The sequence below is a fragment of the Pogona vitticeps genome, chromosome 2 (assembly GCF_051106095.1).
Source record: "Pogona vitticeps strain Pit_001003342236 chromosome 2, PviZW2.1, whole genome shotgun sequence".
NCBI classification, from domain to species: domain Eukaryota; kingdom Metazoa; phylum Chordata; class Lepidosauria; order Squamata; family Agamidae; genus Pogona; species Pogona vitticeps.
In genome coordinates this window covers 51,377,795-51,399,092 of record NC_135784.1, presented here as the reverse complement: position 1 = coordinate 51,399,092, position 21,298 = coordinate 51,377,795, and the positions used below count along the sequence as shown (strand labels likewise).

The following is a 21,298-nucleotide window of genomic DNA, read 5'->3' as shown; positions in this document are numbered from 1 at the left end:
TCGGTGGAACACTTAGTAAAATAAACACCATCCTGCTCTTCTCCACAATGGATCACAGTAAATACTGGGAAATAGCCTGTTCACAGAAAGCACGGCCAGTGTTCTGAACAAGAAATGGATTGAAGATTATCAACAAAGCAGTTAAACTCTGAATACCATGACAAATGAGATAAACATACAATATTAATCAGACGATTCAGGAAACAAAGGAAAACTACTTGGGTGCTATCATGAGAGTCAGTAATAAATGGGGATAAGAGAACATTTACAGTGCTTATTCTTGTAAAATTAAACTCGATGTTCACATGACAATAAAAATAAACTAAAGCTATAAAGAAGACAAGAAAACTTGAGAATCTTAAACCCAAGACAGATTACTGAATGTGGCAATCAAGGAGACAAAATAAGGCTTTGTTCACATAGAATATTTTTTTTGTACTGTATTTCCAGGAAAACAATAGCAACAGAATTTTCCCAAGCTTACAAAAACGAAAGCAGAGGACCGAAAAAATTGATAACATAGGACGAAAATTGCAAGCTCATGTTCAACAGCAAAAGGAACTTTAAGATACATAATTGGATTTCCACGCCTCGTGGCGCAGTGGTTAAAACGCTGTACTGCAGCTGAAACTGTGCTCATGACCTGGGGTTCAAATCCCAGGTAGCCGGCTCAAGGTTGACTCAGCCTTCCATCCTTCCGAGGTCGGTAAAATGAGTACCCAGCTTGCTGGGGGGGCAATGTGTAGCCTGTATAATTAAATTGTAAACCGCCCGGAGAGTGCTTGTAGCGCTATGGGGCGGTATATAAGTCCAATAAATAAATAAATAAATAAATAAAGTACTATAAATACATTATCCTATCTATACAGTACAATGTTCTGTCAACTCATGAGTCACAGAACCAGTCAAAAAAGTTTCGCAATGTGAAATCAGTTTTCCATTCTGACAATACATCATCTTCTTTGACAATTTCAGTTTTTCAGGAGCAGACTTAAACCATTTGTCCACAGGTAGCCAGTTGGCCAGCATGAGTAAATGATGGTGGGGGCAATTTAACTGAGAGGAATATTCTGAATGTTATTGCAAGGTGCAACAGACATTATTTACAATGTTACCAGCATCCATATAAGTAGCTTATAGCGTAGTGAGCAGCATTATAGCAATGCATGCAATTCAACAGACAAACAAACGCCAATAAATTTTTTGCACACTTGATGGACAACAGAAATTAGTCTGCTTTGAACATGGAAGAATGAAGGCCAGGAATAATCTGTGATTTACCCTTCTCTCTCACTCACTCACTCACTCACTCACTCACTCACTCACTCACTCACTCACTCACTCACTCACACACACACACACACACACACACACACACACACACACACACACACACACACACGTTTAAAATGCACACATTATAGTTATGGGCAGCTTATAGTTACATAATTCAAACCATTTCTTTTTAAAAAGAGGAAAACAAAGTGTGGCCAATGAGCCCATGTGTCCCTGAAAGGCACCCAAAGTGGCTGTAGCACCTTGTCTGCTCAACACACCTCTAATGTTTATTTTGATTTCTTTCTTTCTTTCTTACTGGCCTGACATAGTCACTTCTGGGTTTGAAATATCTACTTACTTACTTACCACCCCAGTAGTGCCACAATAAACATACAAGCAAATTAAATCAGTGTCAAACAACAGCAGCACAACATTTCAAATATGGCAGAACAGCGTTAGGCCAAAATTAAGTGATGCTGCATTCAAAGGCCTCTTGAAAGAGCAACCTCTTCAGCACTCTTGCCATGCCAAAAGGCTGCGAGCAGAATGTTTACAAATGTATTCCTTCTGTGAGGAAACTGAACAATAACTTCAGCTAAGAAAATTATGCAGAGGGCCCAAAACTAGAAAGAACTAACCCAGAAACTTGATTGGAAGGAAATACCATGAATCTGAAAGATTGGAAAACAAGAATGAAGTAATAGTACGAAGAAGAAAATGTGATGGATCAAGGTGGTGTCAAAATACTCAGCAATTCTTCTAAATTGCTAGGAGAAAATTCAGATCAGACAAAATTAGGCCCATCTAAAGATGATGTTATAAAATTTTGAAAGAAATTTGGGAGAACTCAATCGGACATAACAAAAATGCCTCATGGGTTAAAGATGTTTGTAAAGAAACTCAAGTATGGATAACATAATAACAACTAAAATGATTAAGAGGAAAGTAAAGGCTGTGAAAAACTAGAGTGCACCTGACCCAGATGAGCTGCATGAATTAAAGCATTTAACAAGTTTCCATCAAAATATAGCAAATTAACCACTTCAAAATTCTACAGCTGAAGACTAGATGACAACAGATCACACATTTCTGATAATAAAAAAATCATCGAAAGGGCAATGAACCCAGTAATTGCAGGCCTTCCAATAATGTTCAAACTCCTCACAGGAGTACTTTCAAGTTCATTATATGATTATTTAATTGAAAACTCCCTGTATCCAACTGAACAGAATGGGGGCTTTAAAAAGTCAAGAGGCACAAACGATCAGCTGCTTATTGATAAAATGGCACTGAAGAATGCAAAAATACAAAAAGCAAACAAACCTTAATATGGCCTGGATAGACTATAAAAACATTCTACCCTATTGCCACACAGCTGGATTAACACCTGCTTCAAAAAAATTTGGGATTAGTAAAAACATTCAGGCATTCCTCAAGGAAAACATGGAAAAATGGAAAACTGTCTTGATGGCCCATGTTGAAGGAATTGGGGGAGTTAGCATTAAAATATTCCTCTTTTAATGCTAACTCCCCCAATTCCTTCAATTTTAGTGCTAACTCCCCCAATCTCACTCATCCCCATGTCAATATTTTAAATAAACTGGATTGGGCTGCCATATTCCAGTACAAGCAGGAGAATTCAATCATCTGTTATACATAGATGACCTAAAACTATAAGCACAAAGTTCCACAGAGAGAGAATCACTGCTAAATAAAAAGGTAAAGGTTCCCCTTGACAATTTTGTCCAGTCGTGTCCAACTCTAGGCGGCAGAGCTCATCAAAATAGATCACTACATGGAGAACACCTGAGAAATATTGATGGAAAGCATGATCATAATTCAACATGGGCATGGCTAAAACTGGGGACCCTTAAGAATGAAACTGAAGGCTTTATTTTTGCTGCATAAGAACAAACACCTCAAACCAACATGATGAAAGCTAAGATCCAAGAAGTTAGAGTAGACCTTTGGTCTAGATGGGTGGGGTAGAAATAAAAACAAACAAACAAACAAATAAATAAATAAATAAATCCTAACAGTAAATGTCGACTTTGCCAAGAAAAAGATGAAACTGTGTTGGACCTCATCTGTGAATGTCCAAATATTGCACAAATATATTACAAAGCTAGACATTATAGAGTGGCAAAGTTAGTACACTGGTCATTATCCAAAAAATATAACTTGCCGGCCTCCAAAAACCAACGGGAACATCAGGTAGAGAAGGTGTCAGAAAATAAGGAAGTCAAAATATTGTGGGATTTCCAGATCCAAATGGATAGATACCTTGAACATAATACACCAGACATACGTAGCAGTAATAGATCATTGACATTGTTATTCCGGGGGATGGAAGAGTTGAAAATAAATACTTGGAAAAGCTAACAAAGTACAGAGACTTGGCAATCGAAACACCTTGTCTTGGGAGAAACACACTTCAGTGGTCCTTGTAGTCATTGGGGCTTTGGGAACAATATCAAGAAATTTCACACAGTACTATAAGCAGTTGCAGATCTCAGAAATCACACCATCAAAACTACAAAAAAAGTATGCAATATTAGGAACAGTATATATACTGCCCCAATATTTAACAGGTACTTAGTTTTTTTGTTAAAACTTGTATCTGTTATATAATGCCAGTCAATGTTTTTTATAATTTTGACTGTGCCAGGTGTTTCTGAAGAAGAAGAAAAAGAATAAACAACTTCTTCCAGATGGTTCAGAAGCAATACTGCATCGATATTTAACAGATACTTAGGTTATTGGTTAAAACTTGTACCAGTCAATGATTTTATAATGTTGAATGTGCCTGGTGTTTTTGAATAATAATAATATTTGGGAACACAAATGGGATGTTGGGAATCAGAGGAAATCTTCAGCATTCTTTAAAATAGCTGATTAATTCATTATTCGTGCATAGAAGGCATAAATGCTCCCACCCTATCCATCACAATGTGCCTATCTGAACACAAGCTGCAACATCATGCACACCATAAAACTCTAGAAACATTTTGTCTACATTGATATCTACAATACACTGTACAAACATGAGTGGTGTGGGGGACACTTTACAATTTGTCTTCTGAGTTTGCCTTAGATGGCTATACTGTACAGGTTCTTCTCTGGTCTCTTCACTGTTGCTACTGATACTATTTCCTAATATCTGCTACTTCAAATAATATCCTAAATTTGAAATCCCATCTTAATTCTTCTTGTGTGATTAAAAAGTTCTGCTTGAAACTACTGTAAAAGATATAGAAAAAAAAGAGTCTTCCGAACAAGCTGATAGTTGTATTTAAAAAGTTCTGTCTTAGGCATAGCTATACTGAAACCTGTCTTCAGGTACATCCTCATAGCTTTATAATCTGAATCAATGAAGTTACATCTATAAAAATGTCCAGTATAATTGAATGTTTCTGTGTGCCCATATGTATTGTGTTTGGCTTGGGTGGATATAAACCTATTAAATGAAGGATGAATGAATGTCAGGAAGGTTTAATGACCCAATCATGTACCCACTCAGAATATGATAATGCAATCAAAATACACTTTGAAATAGCTCATCAAGAGCAGAAATATTTACCAAAATCCGAAGTGCAGCAAATCAAAGAATACTATAAATTTACAGAAGTGGCTAACTACTTTCCTGACAGGACAAATCAGCTTGCAGTTTATAGAAGATCATCAAATTTGGTATCACCTTTGATGTATTTAAACAAGTAAAATTAGCAGAAACAAAATAATTCTTCAAACTTTGTTCAGTAAGAACAAATTCACAGAGACTGGTGAAACGCTAGGAAAAAAAATCTTCAGAACACAGCCAAACAGCCCCCCAAAAAAACCTACAACAAGCATTGGATATTAAATCCTCATTTGACAAGCAAGGAGAAACAACAAAATTATTATCTTCAGCCCATATGAGGGTGAAGAGTTTTGTTTCTGCAAGTCATGCAGTCTTTGGTGGGGGGGGGAAAGCATCTCTTATCTCACTCTTGCTTGGACACAGATAATCTTGTGGGGCTTGAAAATTATTTGTCAAGATATATTGTCAAGTCAAGACTGCCTAAACTGACAGGAAAGAAAAAGACAAGGAACATCTGAAAGTTTCTGAGCATTTTTCAAGCAACATAATTATTATGGGGCACTATGTATTTAAACTAGGCTTTCCTCCATATGAGAAAAGGAATTCAGAGGGATAGGACAACAGATTACAGAAAAATCATGTTTGCTGCAAAGATCTTAATGTGATTGAACAACAATACTTTTTTTATTACATTGCTATGGAACTGTCATGTTGTAAAATAACATACACAATAACCTGAAATTCTGTCACTCACTATTGTTGCCTCAAATCCTGCTCCAAATGAGTAAAATATACTTGTGTGTGCTGCAAGAATCACTGTGGGGACACTTTGTTAACCAGAAAGGAACAGAGTGAAAATTACAGTTTGGCTTACACTAAGTAACAGGATTTTGGCCACAGAATTTGCCATCTTAGCTAGTACAGCTTGTGGCCCATCAAACTGAATCCACCACAATGTATAGTAGGAGCTCATTAAACCTTGGCTAAATCTCATTCCAGAATACTGTCTGGCATAGCTCATTACGCAGATTAAAGTCCATTATCTCCTGAGACAGAGACAGGGATAGCTTGTAGAATCATAACAGAATAGCCAAAATCCTATTGGTGTTCACATAAAGTTTCTGTAACTTGCTGTAGCTAATTGCAACTAATCAACGAAGTGCCTGCATTTGTCTTGGTGGCATAACTGGAGACATGAACAGGCATGTGACAAAGACATACTGCAGCATCTCCTCTGTTACCCGCTATAAGATGCAGCAAGTTACGTAAACCTTAAGCAAAAACCAATAGAGTTCTGGTCTCTATACAGTGGACCCTTGACTTACAGACGGCTTGACTTACAGACTTTTTGAGTTACAGACTTCTCTGGCCACAAAATTTAGGTTTGACTTGCAGACTGAGATTTGACTTACAGACCAGAAAAAAACCAAAATGGAACAAAAACGGCCTGTTACGGGATTAATTGGTTTTCAATGCACTGTAGGTCAATGGAGACTTGACTTACAGACTTTTTGACTTGAGAACTGCCTTCCAATACGGATTAAGCTCTCAAGTCAAGACCTCACTGTAGTTTATGGCCGCTCTTGTATGATTTGAAAGCCAATAAGGCTGCATTACAAATGTTCTAAAGCTATTTTTTAAAAGACGCTTTGCAATTTAAATAACTTACATGGTCATATTGTCTTTGGAACCTATGCTCCATGGGGGCAATTTTCAAAAGAAAACTCAATCAGTACAATGACAAATTGTGACTATTGGGAAAATAATCAGAGGCAGTGTAGCACTACTTGAGCAAGACAGATTTTACTCAGACAATAAAGAAATTACTTGAGGGTAGCATCGCTGCTGACTGATAGATGATTGTGTTAAAGGATGGATTGGCTATTACAGGACAGGTTGTGGAAACAGGCACTAAGTGAAGCTCTTTTTCAAAAAGAATGATTATTAGCTGGTAGGAAGAAAATGCTGCAAAAGGCAGGAGTGTAACTTATTGCACCCCCGAGATTCTCCTTGCCATAGACCTACTTACTCTAATGATATGATAGTAAGTTCAGACTCTTTGATTGTTCTAAACAGAACATACTGCTAATGTGATCATTTTAAACAATATACTAGATATTAAAGAATTTTTCTAAATTATCCTGAGGAAATTACATGAATGATCTCACACATAACAACAATTATGATCACTAATGTTTTCTAATGTGATCCAATGAAAATGGCCCTTGTCCACAAAATGACTTGAAGCCCTCTTCCTGGAACATGTGGCCCCAGAGAACAGTTCTTATGCAAACAGGTTGCCAAATTGCCTCCATTCCTTTGCACTGGGGTTTCTATACCAAGTCCTTGTGTTGGCTGAACACAAAGGCCCATCCTTACAAAGTTCTATACTGCACGATGGTCTCCAGTAGCAAACAGACTTTTGCTCCTCAGCATCAGGTCTTTGGAGAGTGGGGCAACTTTATGCATACGGACAGAGATAACTGCATCAATTCTTCGGCAGTCAGCCTTCTTTAAGGCCCAGCTCTCACTTCCATACATCACTACAGGGAAAACCATAGCTTTGACTAAGCGGACTTTTGTTGGCAAGGTGATGTCTCCGCTTTTTAGGATGCTGTCAAGGTTTGTCATTGCTTTCCTCCCAAGAAGCAGGGTCTTTTAATTTCGTGGCTGCTGTCTTCATCTGCAGTGATCATGGAGCCCAAGAAAGTAAAATTTGTCACTGCCTCCATATCTTCCCCTTCTATTTCCCAGGAGGTGATAGGACCAGTGGCCATGGTCTTAGTTTTTTTGATGTTCAGCTTCAGATGGTTTTTTGCACTCTCCTCTTTCACCCTCATTACAAGGTTCCTTAATTCCTCCTCACTTTCTGCCATCAGAGTGGTATCATCTGCATATAAAAGGTTGTTGATATTTCTTCCGGCAATCTTAATTCCGGTTTGGGATTCCTCCAGTCCAGCCTTTCGCATGATGTATTCTGCATATAAGTTGAATAAGCTGGGGGACAATATACAGCCTTTGTTGTACTCCTTTCCCAATTTTGAACCAATCAGTTGTTCCATGTCCAGTTGTAACTGTTTCTTCCTGTCCCACGTATAGGTTTATCAGGACATAGATAAGATGGTGAGGCACTCCTGTTTCTTTAAGAACCTGCCATAGTTTGCTGTGGTCCACACAGTTAGAGGCTTTTGCATAGTCAATGAAGCAGAAGTAGATGTTTTTCTCGAACTCTCTGGCTTTCTCTATAATCCAGTGCATGTTTGCAATTTGGTCTCTAAGTTTTCTCCAGCATGATGCTAATCCAAGGCAAACAATCTTTGTCTAACTGACCCATCACAGTGATTTCTGAGCTTGACCCCAGTGAACATACAAGGGTGTATAGCCTAATGTAGTGGCAAAAGCAAAGTGTGCTTCTTATATACCACCCCATAGCACTTCAAGCACTGTGGGTGGTTTACAAGTTAATTATGCAGGCTACACATTGCATTCGTTCCCCCGCGAGCTCGGTACTCATTTTACTGACTTTGGAAGGATAGAAGGCTGAGTCAACCTTCAGCCAGCTACCTGGGATTGATCTCTGGGTCATGAGTACAGTTTTGGCTGCAGTATGGCAGTTAAACCACTGTGCCATGAGGGTCTTTACAGTGAAAAAAGATGTGGAAAATTTCCCTTGTGTAGCTGAGTGCTAACAAGAACAGTTGCTCTACACACACATACACAGAGAGAGATATTTTCATTCTCACTTTGATCCCCTCTTAAATGTTCCTATGTTTTCTGGGAACTCACTTGTTTAGAAATAGTGTTGTAGTTTTCAGTTAGCTGTAGCTGAACAGGAGGAACTCTGATTTTATGCTGAACTGCAAGCTCTGCTATTGTTGTTTTCAAACAAGCATGGTGTGAGTAAATCACATAATGCTCACTGCTATGTAAGGAAGTGCCATTGTTCCAGACAGGCAAAAATGATCATCTGTGTATATCTGTTTCTTGAAAAGATCCACATGACTTATAAGCAATATTTATCCTGCTAATTCAACTACAGCACAACAAAAGGACATTATCAACACTCTAGCTATTAGCATCTCTGTCCATTTGTAAGGTGTGTGCATGTTTGGCCTGGATAAGGTGAAGAACCAGAGAGAGAGTTAGGACACAAAGATGGAGACCAACAAAACCCAGAGGAAATACGGGACTTTGTATTTCTGGCTACGAAGAGTCGGACATGACTAAATGACTGAACAAACAAACAAATTTCTGGCTATAAACCCTCATTGTGAGAAATTCAACGCTTGAACTGATTGTTTTGAACTATGCTTTCAGTAAGTTGACAAACAACATCTGCTGCTAATTGAGGGAGTGAAGCAAACTCAGGGGTTAAGAAAACCCTGGTATGAAGATCCTCCTGAGCAAGCAGATTCCACACCTGTCCACTAAGTGATGGAAGACACATTAAGCATTCCATACTTCACAATAAGTGATAAGGAAAACAAGGAGGGAAAAACAAGGAAACATGTAATATGCATGCACAGCTAGCAACATGCCTAAAAAGAATATAAAAAGAGGGGTCTGGGCAATCAAAATTTGTCTGCTGAGACCAAAAGGCTTTTGGAACTAACTACAGTGGTGCCCCGCATGACAAGGATAATCCATCCCGTGAAAATCGCTGTTTAGCGAAATCGTCGTCATGTGAAAACCCTTTCCCCGTTGGAATGCATTGAAACCCAGTTTAATGCATTGCAATGGGGAAAAATACCTCGTTGTCCAGCGAAAATTGCCCATAGAGAAGCCATTTTGTGAGCACTGATCAGCTGTAAAAATGGCTGCCCTGAGAAGCATGGGTCCGGAAAACACAGGGCAGCCATTTTGCGAAGCCAAAAAAACCCCTTTTTCCTGAACAAATAGTTCACGAAGCACGGACCTAATCGACATCCAGCGAAAATTCCCCATAGGAATTATTGTTTTACAAATTGCTATAGTGATCACAAAAAGTCATTTTTGTGCATCGTGACGCACAAACATTTTTCGATCACTGTTTACTTGCGAGTAAGGTTAGGGAGACAGAAGAGGTAAGAGAAGAGAACTATAAAAATATTATCACTTTTCTCAGTATAATTTAATTTAATGAACCAGAAAGCCAAATATGTGCACTAAAATACCACTTTTGCAATATTTCCTAAATAAAGTCACACAGGATTTTTTTCAGAGAACTTTTAAAAGCATTTCCATTAGTACCATAGTTTCATTCCCCCAAATGAGAATTATATGTGATGCCCCTCCACAACTACTTCTATTTTGTAAAAGTAAATCTCCCTAATATTTAATTTATAAATCAATTCCCAGATGGATGGGTAATAAAGGCTTAAAGGCGGCAGACAGGAATCCAAGGAAATATAATGTGTGCTGGTTACTAAGAGGCCTCATTAAAAAGCACCATGAGAAAGAAAGAAAAAAATGTGAACTTTTGTAATTGGGCTCAAGAGAAATGTAACTTTAAGGACAGCAACATAGTATAAGCTCAATCAAACATTTAAAAAAAGAAACCTCACCAAAACAACTTTCAGTGTCTTTCCAATGTCAGACCATCTGTATATGCCTCACTGTTCTACTTTTTTTTTTTTACTATTTCCCAGTGTGGATCCTCATACAGCCAACATCTACTTTCTAAATGAAAAACCTACAGTTAGGATTTTCCAGTAAAACACAATATACGGTACGTGTTTCTTCTGTTGAAATTAGTTGATTAGATGCCTTACAAAATGCAACTGAATTCATGAAAAAAAATTTTTTTTAAATTTACAGTGGATTTACAGAAATGTGCTCTCATTCACTTGTCTCATAATTTTATTTATTTATCATTATTTATAAACCACTAATTACTGAATATGTCAAAGCAACCATAAAAGATAAAGTTAACAAGACCTGAAAGTAATACACAGAACCTACAATATCCATAAGATTAAAATACATTTTAGACAGAAAAATTCCAGGAAGAGCTGCAAAAATAGGCATGTCTTCAACAAATGTCTGAAAATAGATATTGTCAGAACATGTCTAATAATAACAGGAAAATTGCATTCCATGTGGTGAGTGTTACAGTACTAAATACAGTCTTCCAACTGACTGCAGAGCAGATCTTATATAGAGACGATGATGCAGATCTTGATATAAAACTTTTGTTCTTCAGTATTTCAAATACGTCTAAGTAGTTGGCCACTGGACCGTGGCCCTTCTTCCACTGCATGAAAGAGAAAGTAAGTGAAAATTGCAGTCAAGTCCCTGAAGGCAGAAAGGAAAAGTCTGAAGCAGTGTTGTCACCCCCAGAACTCAATAAAGCTTAGTGAAACTTAAGACAATGGCCTAAAAACTTGTATACTGTACTCCTGTTGCTGTTCAGGAGAAGTAGTTGTAAGACTGAGATGCATAAGTCACATAGACCAAGAAGTTACAACTCATAATATTAGCAAAAGAAACGAGAAATGGAAAGGAATGTAGCATTTTAAAGATGAACAGTTTTATTTCCATGCGAGCTTTGGTAGATCACAAACCACTTCCCCAGATACAGGAGTTCCACAAAAGCTATCACTGCTTTAAAATCACTAAAAAACATTGTTATTAAAATGCAAATAAACCAGAACAGTGTTAAAATGTAATTAATTTTAAAAGTTAAAACAAAACTCCTGGTAAAAGAATGCTGCATCCCAATATTAAAAAACAAAAATTCTGTAAGGTATTTAGAAGGGGGAAAAAAAACAACTTAAAAGGGAAGGGTTTTTTTTCCACCTCCCCTAGAAAGACAGTTATAAAGGGCTCAACCTATCCTCGTGACTCAGGAGATGCCATAGCCTGGGAGAAGCCACCAAAAAATGCCTTCTCTCAAGTTCTCACCAAATGTGCCTGGGATGGCAGTGGGACCAAAAGGAGGCTTTCCATCGAGATCTGAAGGATGGAGGTGAGGGCTGTGTGTGAAGATTTGGTCCTTCAGATAACCTGGACTGAAGCCATATAGGCAGTGTTTTTTTTTTAAAAAAAAAATCAATGACTTTTTTAAAAATTTAAATTGTGATTTAATTTGATTTTAAAAATCAAATACATTTTTTAAAATTTAAACTGTGGTTTCAATCATGATTTAAATCAAATCCACCCTACACATAGGGCCTTACACATGGTAAGCAACAATTTGAATTGGGCCCAGAAATGGACTCGCAGCCAGAGAAGCTGCTGTGACAGGGGAGATATATAATTTGTATAACCAATCAGCAGTTATAAGAAGCTGCTGTTTCTTGTTGCTGAGATTGTGCTTAAGTCTGTTGTAAATATTAAATTTCTGAATAATTTGGAAGACGAATAAATGCAAGATAATATCCGTTCCAAATAACTGATTCTACATATATTTTTCTTAAGAGTATTATATGATCTTTGCAATGCTTCCTTGGATATGTATCTTACTAAATTAAATGGGTCTTACACCTCAGTAAATATGCATAGCAAAATGATATATTTGTAATTACTTGGAAGTGGGAATAGGGATGATGATTATCTTGGACTACAACTCCCAGAACCTCCCAGTGATCAGTTACTATTCTGGTTGAGGAATTCTGGACTTTGCAACACAGAAAGTAGATTTTCACTCCCTAAATCTCACTCCCTATTACAAAGTGACCCATATTAGTGAGATAAAACTGCAGTGAATGGGGTTCGGGGTTTAGGAAAGAGGTACCACATTGGCACGTGGTGGCGCTGCGGGCTAAACCGCAGAAGCCTGTGCTGCAGGGTCGGAAGACCAGCAGTCGTAAGATTGAATCCACATGACGGAGTGAGTGCCCGTCGCTTGTCCCAGCTCCTGCCAACCTAGCGGTTCGAAAGTATGCAAATGCAAGTAGATAAATAGGGATCACCTCGGTGGGAAGGTAACAGCATTCTGTGTCTAAGTTGCACTGGCCATGTGACCACGGAAGATTGTCTTTGGACAATCTATGGCTTGGAAAGAGGGATGAGCACCACCCCCTAGAGTCGAACACGACTGGACAAAAATTGTCAAGGGGAACCTTTACCTTTACCTTACCACATTGGCACCACATAGAATCAATGTCTTCTTTTATATGTGCGCGCGCGTGTTGTATATGTATATATGTGAAGGAGGGATGAGAGAGGGAGAGGTTGAAATCAAGGAAGGGAAAGAAAACCATGATTTATTTATTTATTTATTTATTTATTTATTTAATTTATACCCCGCCTATCTGGCCCACCGGACCACTCTAGGCGGCTTCCAAATATAAAATCAAATAATAAAACATAGACAAATACATAATAATCAAACAAGAACAGCAGTAAAAATAAAAAGGAAAAGTAAGAAAAAAATCAAGAGTTGGCTGGAGGGAAGGCCTGAATAAACAGCCATGTTTTTAATTGGGATTTCAAGGATGTGATCTGCATCCTTGAAAACGTAAAATGACACCTTGTGTTTCCCTGATTTCTGCAATTTTGTGATTTGCCTTCACTTTCCTTTGCATTTTTCCTGCAAATACAATGACAGTACGTCACTCACAGAAGATTCCTGTGGCATTCTCCTGACTTTGTATGAGGTTGCGGGGGGGCAGAGTGCTATCAGTAAAAGCTTGTGGCAAAAACAACAGTCATTTACTGACAATATCACCAGAAAGCCAACATGCATGGTAAAATGTCCAACAAAGTACAGATCTGTGGACAGCTTTCTGCATTATATGCTGAAAAAAATCATATAAGATTGGTTTGGGTGAAAAACGGGCCAAATACACCAGTAGCTTTGTGACTAAACTGGAATTTAAACTGGATTTCCCTCTTCTAAGTTAATTAAACTATACCTCTCAGATCAGTGGCTGTAATAGAAATGAGTCCAAGCCTAAAACATAACAGCAGAAAAAATATGCATGAGTTAATGTGCTTAATTTCCATAACAAGGAAAATCCATATTAGCTTGCATAATATGCAAATTTGCATTTAATGCAAAAATTTGCATTTCATGCAAATAAGCCTGCCTAATAATTTTTTTTATAAATCACCAAGAGTGGATGGGACACCAAGAGAACTTTTCAAACTTACAGTGACTGAATCTATCAAAATCCTACAATAATATGCTGATAATCTACACCAGTGCTTCCCAACCTTGGGTAACCAAAGTGTTCTTAAACTGCAACTCCAGAAATCCCAGCCAGCACAGCTGGTAGTAGAGGCTTCTGGGAATTTCAGTCCAAGAACAGCTGGATTACCCAAAGCTTGGGAACCAATGGTTTACACTACAGTATTCCTGAAAGTCAACAGGGCAAAAGTGATTGAATTTTTTGGAGGAAATGTGCTTGAAGAGAATTTTGTAGATACCATGGACCATCAGAAAAGCAAATCAGTAGGTTCTATATTAAATCTTATAACAACTTTCCTGATAACTCTCCACTTTTCCCAGGATCTAATATTGCTGTAAAAAGTTGAAAGACACAGGAAAAGAGGTCCACAACCCCCGGTCTGCAGCTCGGTGCCGCTCCATGGCGTGAGCCGGACCGGGACGTGGAGAAAGACCTCCCCCCTGCACGCACTCACACCCACACATCCTTTTGCGCCTGCATGTGAGCATGCCCCTCATGAGTGCTGCGCCTCCCTTTACACATGCACACAAGCGCAAGGACTCATGATCAAGCACTGTGCTAGCCTTCGCACATGTGCACAAGCATACACATGCACAATCATGCATGCGCACGAGAGCAGGGGGTGCCCCGCCTTCCCCAGCCAGTCTGTGGGGCTAAAAAGGTTGGCGATCGCTGCTGATTAAGAAATGGATTAACTCAATAAAAGGAGCTATGACTTGAGTTAGCAAGAGCTCAGCAGGACAACTGACAGCAGGATATTCTGGAGGTCATTAATATGCAGAGTCTTTATAATTCAGAAGCAACCTGATGGTATAAAACATCAATAACAATAATTTGCATAATATGTAATTTATGTTACCCAGATTTGGAGAACTGAAATATAAGAATCATAGGTTACCTGATTAAGCTATTCTCATCTCCTTTTGTTCCCATCATTTTCTAGCTTGGATAGAGCCTTGTTATACAAAACCAATACTAGTTTTCTTCTCTTCAATTAAAGAGGGGGTTTGCGAATTTGTTGGCCTATAAATACCATAATTCTCCATCCTGGGAGTTCTCCCTTACAGACACTTAAATGTGGTCCACCTGAGCCAAAGGCCTGAACTTTGAGGCCTAGTTAGGCCTCACTCTGGCTTCCTCTTTAGAAGAAAAGCTCTTAGCTAATACCGGCATAAGAACAGAAAGTTTGGATGGAGCTAGGCTTTAAAACATGTCAGTTTATGCCTTTCTCCCAGGTGAGATGTCCATCTCCCACATTTAGATGTCCATCTGTAACTCCCAGAATGGAAGATTATGGGCTCTGTAGTCTAACAAATCCAAAATATTAACCTTAGCTTCAATCATCACCTTGTGGCAAAGAGCCAGCTACCTGTCTAAGAAAATGTACACCACAGGGAATGTCATCTACTAGGTCTCACAGGCCAATTTACATAGTATGTGCTAGCTTCCTTTGTAGTGTTCACCTGCTGCATCCATTGAATGTGACCATTTCCAATAATTTTTACAACATATACTGTAAATGTTACTTCAAATGTTCTTTCAACCCTGTTTACACTGAGGTCTTGTTCAGTGACTACATTAACACAAATGGTTAGACCATTGGGGGTCCAATAAATAAATAGACAAGGCTACAGAGGATGTGCTTGTCTTTCCCTCACACAATAGGCATATGTGATAATGGACTGGATGAGGGTCAATAAATTGAAACTCAATCCAGACAAGACGGAAGTGCTGTTAGTGGGTGCTTCGCCAGACAGGCTGGAGGGCCATCTCCCTGCCCTGAATGGGGTTACACTCCCCCTAACGGACAGGGTCCGCAGCTTGGGGGTGCTCCTGGACCCCAGTCTAACACTGGAAGCCCAGGTGGACTCGGTGGCCAGGGGCGCCTTCCTCCAGCTGCGGAAACTATACCAGCTACGGCCCTACCTGGACGAGCGGAGTCTCATGACAGTTACACATGCACTGGTAACATCCCGTATAGATTACTGCAATGCGCTTTACGTGGGGCTGCCTTTGAAGACGGTCCGGCGACTGCAACTGGTCCAGAATCGAGCGGCGCGGCTGGTGAGTGGTGTGGCTGCCAGGGAACATATCAAGCCGATTCTGTATAAGTTACATTGGCTACCAGTTGCTGCCCGGGCCCAATTCAAAGTGCTTGTTTTGACATATAAAGCCCTAAACGGCTTGAGCCCTGGATACCTGAAGGACCGCCTCCTTCCATATGAGTCTACCCGGCAGTTAAGATCTAGCCAGGGGGCCCTTTTGAAAGAGCCGTCCCTCAAGGAGGTAAGAGGGAAGGCTTGTAGACAAAGGGCCTTTTCGGCAGCTGCCCCCAGACTATGGAATGCCCTCCCGACTGAGATTCGTCTGGTGCTGACACTGATGACATTTCGGCGCCAGGTCAAAACCTTCCTGTTTCAGAAGGCTTATAACTGAAATAATATTAGCTGTGGGTCCGATGGCAATTTTATATATATTTTAATTGTATTTTAATTGTTGCATATCTTTGTTGTATTTTGGATGCTGTAAGCCGCCCAGACACCTTTGGGTAGTGTGTGCGGCATATAAAATAAATAAATAAATAAATAAATAAATAAATAAATAAATAAATAAATAAATAAATAAATAAATAAATAAATGAAAGCAGCTTCTGTGGATTAAGGATCTTTTACGTAACAGCAAGAATAACAATCTTCTTTAATTCACCAACCACTTGACATGCAAACATCTTTTTAAAAAATGAATCCAATGATACAGATAGGAGCAACCAATCACGTAGTTTAACAGATGTCCAATAGACGTTTCATTCTTTTGGTAGTTCCATGCTTTTCTGCTGCTAAAATTAAACACGGATGGCACACACATTCCCTCTTTATTTATTTTCCCCTAACCAAATGGAATATTCCACTTCATATTAAGCCGTCTGCAAAATTCATTGTTTAACCTAGCAGATCCTATAGACTCTTTTTCAGATACTTCTTGTCTTCCCCAAAGACTCATGAAACTTGATTAAACTAAAACCTGCATTTCATTTCCCTGTTTTGTTTTGCATTTAAATGTAGAAAGTTACAGCTGGATAATATGCATTCATTTTCTCATGTACTCCCATTTTAGCAATGAACATAACATTTTCAGATGCATAAAGTCCATATTTCTTTAGCATTCTGGGCAGCAATACAAGTCAAGGCACTTCCCTAAACTATGAAATTCATTGTAGCAAATTCTGAAGAACACAGATTAAATTGAATTTATGGGAGAAATTTACATTTAAATTTCAGATAGGGTTGCACCGCTTCCTTGGCTTGGCGATTTTACCATGTTGATGTTTATCAGAATTTATGCATCTTTGCCATACAGTTAACAGTACTTCTGCAATTAGTAGCATTTAAATAAACTATAGTGCAATTCTATGCATGTCTACTCAGATACAAATTGCATTACGTTCAGTGTAGCCTATTCATAGGAATACAAGTACAGGATTTCAGCTGATTTCTTCTGCATAAGTCTCTAATATATTATCATTAATTTGTCTGCTCTCTAGACTCACAAAGAGTATGGCTTAATAAGAAGCTGACAGCATGTACCAAGATCCAGGTCTGTAGAGCTTGTGTCCTGAGCACACTCCTCTACTGCAGTGAATCCTGGACCCTTTGTGCATGGCAGGAGAGGAAAGTTCAAAATAGTGTAGTCCTAGAGTGAGCTGGAATTTTTTAGCACGTATACATTAATGAAACAACGGCGTCTACGTTGGCATGTCATGAGAATGGCTGACGATCGGATTCCAAAAGATCTCCTGTATGGAGAACTAGTGCAGGGAAAGTGCCCCAGAGGGAGACCACAGCTGTGATACAAGGATATCTGCAAGCGGGATCCTTAGGAATGGACCTCAACAGATGGGAAACCTTGACATCCGAGCGTTCAGCCTGGAGGCAGGCGGTGCTTCGTGGACTCTCCCATTTTGAAGAGACACTTGTCTAGCAGGCTGAGGCAAAGAGGCAGTCACGAAAGCAGCAAAATCAAGGGAGGTGGACGGGACAGATTGTTTTTGTCTTCAGTGTGGAAGGGATTGTCACTCTCGAATTGGCCTCCTCAGCCACACTAGACGATGTTCCAAGTCCTCTATTCAGAGCACATTTCCATAGTCTCTCAAGACTGAAGGATGCCTAATCTAATCTAAATCTAATCTGTCTGTTCAGATGTCTAGGGAAAATTCTGCCAGAGGACAGTATAGTCACTTGCCAGCCCTCTATGGGCTTGGAACCGTAAACTAGATGAATTATCCCATAAATTGTGCTTCTTGTCCAGACACCATTCTGCCAATCAGGATTAATCGGAAACTTGATCTCTTGCAAGTGATTATTGAGTTGGAGGAAGTGTGTTCCTCCCTCACTCCAAAAATGTTTAAACCACCAGAACATCGCAACTAGAAACTTCATCTCTGTTCCTCTTTCAATTCACTTGCAAAATGAATGTTTATAGGAAAGCACTCTCTACAAAGAGCCAGATTAGATAATATCAGAAAAACCATCTCTATAGCTTGGAATGGTATTTGAATATAAGTAATTATGTACTAAATGTTTATAGGATACTCTACAATTATCTTTAAAACATTATTTCTTCATTGATCTACATAACAAACCAAATGGGAAAACATTACTATTTTGTTTCTCTCTGTATGACAACATAAACTACACCTGCATTTAAACACTTTGCAGCTGAAGAGGTGATAGGAGTTCAGAAGGAGAAAAAAACATTGCACAAATGTGAGAGCTGTCCTTCATTTTTACTCTGGTGGCCCCGCATATCTCTTCTTTACAGCAATATGTCTTTAAAATAAAATACTATGACAGTACAGATGTGGTTAGAAACAGCTGACATGTCTCAGACCTCACCGCCAGCTGCTTTGTTCTCATTAGATTACAATCAAGCATATGTTCTTTGCTCTGTTCGAGACTAAAGCCCAAGTCTGTTTTTTTTTCTTCTCATAAAGGGAAGAAAACATCACTATTTTTCAGCCTTACAAAATTGCTTTCTCATGATGAAAATATTAACTGACTAGAGCTCCCCATGGTGCCATTCATGGCTGATTTTCTTCTAATTTAAAATTACCAAGAGGTATGCCTCTTATGTATAATAAAGAAAATCTGGGAAATCTATATCACAGTAAATCGTGCAAAACACTAGAAATATTTTATGAAAGGAATTTTCTATTACAATTTTTTGAAAAAAATATATATCCATCTTTGGTATTGAGAGAATGCCTAACACACCTCCACCAGCAACACATTCCATAGGAAGGCAGATACCACAGAGAAGGGCCAGTTCGTAGTTATAGACTTGCAGGCTTCCCTCAGGAGGGCCACCTGCAGCATCAAAGCTTTGGAGATGACGGTCCCATGGGCCTGAGGGAGAAGCACTGTGATAAGTAATGAGGTCCCAAACCATTAAGGGCTGTTTGATGTAACAGGCTGATATCTTCATTTAGGAAGTTATTGTCCATGTTCAAGCTATTCCCTCATTCAGGTCAGAAACACTGGAAGGAGACAAGCCGCCTAGAGTAGTCTTAATTGACTAGATAGGCGGGATATAAATAAAATAAAATAAAATAAAATAAAATAAAATAAAATAAAATAAAATAAAATAAAATAAAATAAATAAATAAATAAATAAATAAATAAATAAATAATCTGTGCCCATACTTCTTGTAAGGTTTAGATGATGTTAGAGATAATTTTTGCACAAAGCACTGCACAATCCTACCAAAATTAGAAACAAAGATTATTAAAATATTGAAATCCATTCAATTAGTCTTTTTCAAAAAATATTATAAATAGTACAAAAGAAGTGCAAGAAGTACAAAAAGAGTACTGGAGGTTTATTTTTTAAAAGGTCCCTTCCACAAACCTGCAAAACATTTCAAATGTCTACCCTGACTACCCAGAAGACAAGGAATCAAATTTCCTATCTGAAGCAAATGGAAGGAAAAATATATAGACCTTTAGCTTGAAAACCAGATCTTGCACTGTAAATTTCCATAATGTATGGTCTCAGAGGTGATTAAATGAAGCTCACTCATAACGAAATCATCTAACAGATATAAACTTCCATTTATAAATATTTCAGTAAAAGTGAAAAGTTCTAGATGTATATAAATTATCCAATGTACCCGAATTTTAATGCTGCATTCCTGTCTTAGTCTTAATATCACAATGGTTATAGGCATCCAGAAGAACACTTAATAGACTCCATTACCAGGATATTTTGAATACAGTATTGCGGACCTTGTACTGTGATACCTAGCATACAGAAGAGTAAATTTATTGTGCAGAGCTGTAACTTAGAGAAATATAATATGTCCAAAGTAACGTAAAATGCATCAATATGTGCTGCTTGTTGATAATGCTAAGAAAAAACTGTTTTTCACCTACCTGTTTCACCAATGAAATAAATGTTGAAAAAAGCAACTCAGTGACCACAGAAATGTTTGTTCCAGCACAGACCAAAATATTATACAGTATTGTTTATATTCCCTCAGAAGTGACAGACAAAAATAAGAAATGTTCTCTACTTGATCCATTTAAATGTATTTCATAAAACATTTCAGTGACACCCAGTGTGACATTTAAGGGTATAGCGGTGGGGTGAGACCAGGCTTTGTCATATAAGACTAATGTCAAGACCATGAAATCAATTGCACAAATTACTTATGTCTAACATAAATCTCTAAAGGAAGAAGGTAGGAAAAACCACTGGGCTAGTCAGGTATAATCTAAACCAAATCCCTTATGAATACACCGAGAAAGTGAATAACAGATTTAAGGAACTAGATTTGGTGGAAAAAGTGCCTGAAGAACTATGGATGGAGGCTCGTAACACTGTACTGGAGGCAGCAACAAAAACCATTCCAAAGAAAAGGAAATGTAGGAAAACAAAGTGCCTGTCCAACGAGGCCTTACAAATAGCAGAGAACAGACAGGGAAAGTTACAGAAAACTGAACACAGACTTTCATAGATTTCCAATGGCAAGGAGAGACAAGGCGGCCTTCTTAAATGAACAGTGCAAAGATATAGAGGAAAATAATATAAAGGGAAAAGCCAGAGATCAGTACTAGAAAATTTGAGATATTAAGAGAACATTGTGTAGAAAGATGAACATGTTAAAGGACAAAAATGGTAGGGACTTCACAGAAGCAGAAGACATCAAGAAGAGGTGGCAAGAATACACAGATGAATTACACAAGAAAGATCTGGATGTCCCGGACAACCCAGATAGTGTGGTTGCTGACCTCAAGCCAGACATGCTGGAGAGTGAAGTCAAGTGGGCCTT

The 21,298-nt window shown here is 38.5% G+C and overlaps 1 protein-coding gene across 1 annotated transcript in view; it reads right to left on the bottom strand.

Moving 5' to 3' along the window:
* Positions 1 to 21,298, bottom strand: part of LOC110077687 (contactin-4) — a 546,252-nt gene that overhangs the window by 512,599 nt on the left and 12,355 nt on the right. The window lies entirely within an intron of this gene.